Genomic DNA, 3,712 nt, shown 5'->3' with positions numbered 1-3,712 from the left:
GACTCATGTTTTTTTTAACAAACCTATGGGAGCCAGGGAGTGGAATGTGATGGTTTGTACATGCTTGGGCCAGGAAGTGGCACTATTAGGTGGTGTGGCCTTGTTGGAGTAGTTGTGTCACTATGGTCATGGGTTTAATTCCCTAGCCTGGAATCCCACTAGCAGCCTTCAGATGATGATGTAGAACTCTCAACTCCTCCTATACCATGCCTGCCTGGATGCTGCCATGCTCCTGCCTTGATGATAATAGACTGAACCTCTGAACCTGTAAGCCAGCCCCAATTAAATGTTGTCCTTTATAAGACTTGCCTTGGTCATGGTATCTGTTCACAGCAGTAAAACCCTGACTAAGACACCAACCCTGCCTGAGGCTCAGGGAGCACCATGGATCAAACCCCCACCCCAACCCTGCCTGAGGCTCAGGGAGCACCATGGATCAAACCCCCATCCCAACCCTGCCTGAGGCTCAGGGAGCACCATGGATCAAACCCCCATCCCAACCCTGCCTGAGGCTCAGGGAGCACCATGGATCAAACCCTCATCCCAACCCTGCCCAAGGCTCAGGGAGCACCAAGGAAGAGGGGACAGAAAGAATGTAAGAGCCGGGAGATTGGGGATGCTGGGAAAAGCTTTCTTCTGGACAGGACATGGCTGTTGGCCTCGTGGACTCACAGCAGCCGCGGGAACCTCGTAAGATCAAGGCAATCTGCACTCGGCAGCCCTGACTGAACGGAGTGAGGGGTGGGAAGGGAATCTGGAGAAGGGGACATGTTGCGGGTGTCTAGATGAGTAGAAGGGGAAGATTAGGATGGATATGATCAAGACACATTACTTATGTGTATAAAATTGTCAGTGATTAAATACAATATTTTTTAAAGTAGGAGTTCCAACCAGGGTGGCGATTTCCAACAGAAGTTTCTAATCCAGTGATAGGTCACACTATATCGAGGAAGGCTTATAAGAGGCGGGTGTTCCTGAGTACTTGTCAACAGCGTATTCGGGGCAGTTAAGACCAATTAAAAGTTTGTGAATCAGTTGCCATATACCAGTGACACACCCTTCTCTAAGAAAAAAAAAATCACTGGGCGGTGGTGGCGCACGCCTGTAATCCCAGCACTTTGGGAGGCAGAGGCAGGCGGATTTCTGAGTTCAAGGCCAGCCTGGTCTACAGAGTGAGTTCCAGGACAGCCAGGGCTACACAGAGAAACCTTGTCTCGGGGGAAAAAAAATCCAAGAAACAAAACAAACAAACAAAAAATACCTTCCACCTTAGACCATGGCCAAGGTCCTCCATAACTTCGTGAAGAAGGCACCGTCAGGGGACTGCTGCTGTGACTTCCTGGAAGCCTCTATTGGCCACATTTTGGCACTAAGCCAAGGTTGAGCTGGTTCCCCCAACCCCTGGTGAAATCCCTACATCTCTTCAGATTATGAAAAAAATAATTCGAAGTGCTAAAACTGGTAACTTCAAACACCCTACAGTTAAGGAAGCTGTGCTGAATGGTTTGGTGACCACTGAGGTGTGGATGTGGTTTTATATTGGAGAGGTCATAGGCAAACGCGGCATTGTTGGCTATGATGTTTGAAGACCAGTCTTTAACTTCCGATTTGAGTTCTTATTTGAATGTTCTTGGACCATGTGTAATGGGACTGCTATCTGAATAAAATACTAGGTGTTGGAAAAAAAGAAAAGACAGAAAAGAAAAAAAAAAAACCCACAGCATTATTTCATTGAGTTGTATAGACGTTGGGACTACTTTATTTTGGGTCTGGTTAATTATAATTTTTTTTTAAATAACGAAGTTAATTTTCTAAAAAGACAGATTTTGCTAGCATTATATGTAACTGTATCTTCTACGATTAATATTTTATAATCTAGAGCCAGGCAGTAGTGGCACACTTGGGAGGCAGAGGTAGGCAGATTTCTGAGTTTGAGGCCAGCCTGGTCTACAGAGTAAGTTCCAGGATAGCCAGGGCTACACAGAGAAACTCTGTCTCAGGAAAAAAAATTATAATCTGACCAGTGCCACCATTTTTTATTACCTATTCTTTGACAAATGTTGTTTCTTAGATGAATGTTCCAGGCAAAAAGTTTGCGACCACTGTATGCAGTCTAATTTAGAAGATAAGTTCAGAACAGTTAGAAACTGTTCACAATTAAAACCTTGAGAGGTTTACATAGTGTATCTGTTTGAAAAGTATAATTTTTAGTTCATGAAACATGCTGCTGAATGTAAATACATTTGGAATTAATTTTCTCTTTGCATTTATTTTTGAAGCAAATAATTAAGAAAATGATAACTAATATTGACCGATGTGTGATTGTCACAGAAAATAACTTCATTGAACTGAGATGATTCTCCTCTTGCATTTAATTTTTTGAACCGAATCATGAAGAAAACAGTGATTAATATTGACTGTTGCAGGAAAGTTACAGAAAATAACTTTACTAAAGTTACTAAAATAACTTTGACAAAGTGTCAAAGCCGATCTGCCCTGGGTGTCGAATGTGTCCGGTGGGATCGCTAATGTTAACCTTCAGGTTGACTGACTCTAGAACCACTCGGAAGCCATGAGTCTCGCCTTGCCTAGGTGAGGATCTTAGGTGTGTTTGTTGAGGTGGACAGACCCGCCCAGTGCAGGCGGGCAGCCCGTGCTAGCCGCGATCCTGGACTGTGCTCGTGCAGACAAGCAGCAGGCCAGATGCAATAGGACCGTTCCTTCCTGCTCCTTTTGCCATGACTCCTCCCCCTGATGGGCGGTACCCTTGAACCGTGAGCCCTAATAAACCACCTCTCCGGTTCCACAGCTCAGTGTCTAGTATGCAGCCGGTGTTCCGAGTGCAGCTAGAATAGGCATCCACACCCACCTTCCTTAGTGTTTGTCCCTCTACCTGCAGAATTGATCTGATAAATTGAACTTATCATTGAGATGCAAAATCCTGAGAGTTTGTCCCTCCCCCTTGGTGTTTAATACGCGTTAAATAACTCAACTTGCCATAGATCTGCAAACTCCACCCTCACCCCACGTACCTGAGACACCCCTCAGCTGATAACCAGGGGTCTTGTGAGCAAACCTAATTTTGCTGATATCATCATGTGTCTCTACGGAGCCATCCTGCAAGCCACCGTGTCCGCCACCGAACAACTTTGACCCACACACTGAATGCTCTTTGCAAACCTCAGACCTTGCATCTGGGGTCATTTTCCACCTGCTTGAAATATATTCATTGGGATTCCTCAGCTGCTGTTTCTCTAAGGGGCTTCCCTTTGCCTTCCAATCTGCACCAGGTGTCAGCACAGTTGGGGTTCCTTGCGGGCCCAGGAGAAGGGATATGGCCTCTGCCTCACCCTTACATGCTTCGTGACCCCTGCCCCACTCCGAAATGCCATGTTGGGCAGGTCCCACGAGGTGTCCCCTTCTTCCCTCTCCACCCCATGGTCAGCCAGAAAGAGGTCTCACTTCCTGGACAGAGAGGGTGCTCAGTTCTAGCCTGAAACGTTTTCCTGTCTCCATTGCTTGTGTGCTTGCCTCACAACGTTGCCAGGAGTGAAAGGCAGAAATGAACTTCTAGCAAACTCCCTCCGAGGATAACTGGGGAGGGGAAAGGAGTGAACGGAATTCCAAACAAGCTGTGACACAGTGTTTCTCTCATGAGAAATAGAATCTTCAGGGACAAGGCCAAAAAGTCCTCAGTCCAGGCTCAAAGGAA

At 46.1% G+C, this 3,712-nt stretch overlaps 1 pseudogene; it reads left to right on the top strand.

Moving 5' to 3' along the window:
- Positions 1-1,276: 1,276 nt before the first annotated feature.
- LOC127687843 (ATP synthase subunit g, mitochondrial-like) lies at positions 1,277-1,638 on the top strand (annotated as a pseudogene).
- Positions 1,639-3,712: the final 2,074 nt, after the last annotated feature.

The sequence above is a fragment of the Apodemus sylvaticus genome, chromosome 6 (genome assembly GCF_947179515.1).
Source record: "Apodemus sylvaticus chromosome 6, mApoSyl1.1, whole genome shotgun sequence".
Classification (NCBI taxonomy): Eukaryota; Metazoa; Chordata; class Mammalia; order Rodentia; family Muridae; genus Apodemus; species Apodemus sylvaticus.
Note: the sequence above shows the minus strand (reverse complement) of the source record. Positions and strands in the feature narration are given on the sequence as shown.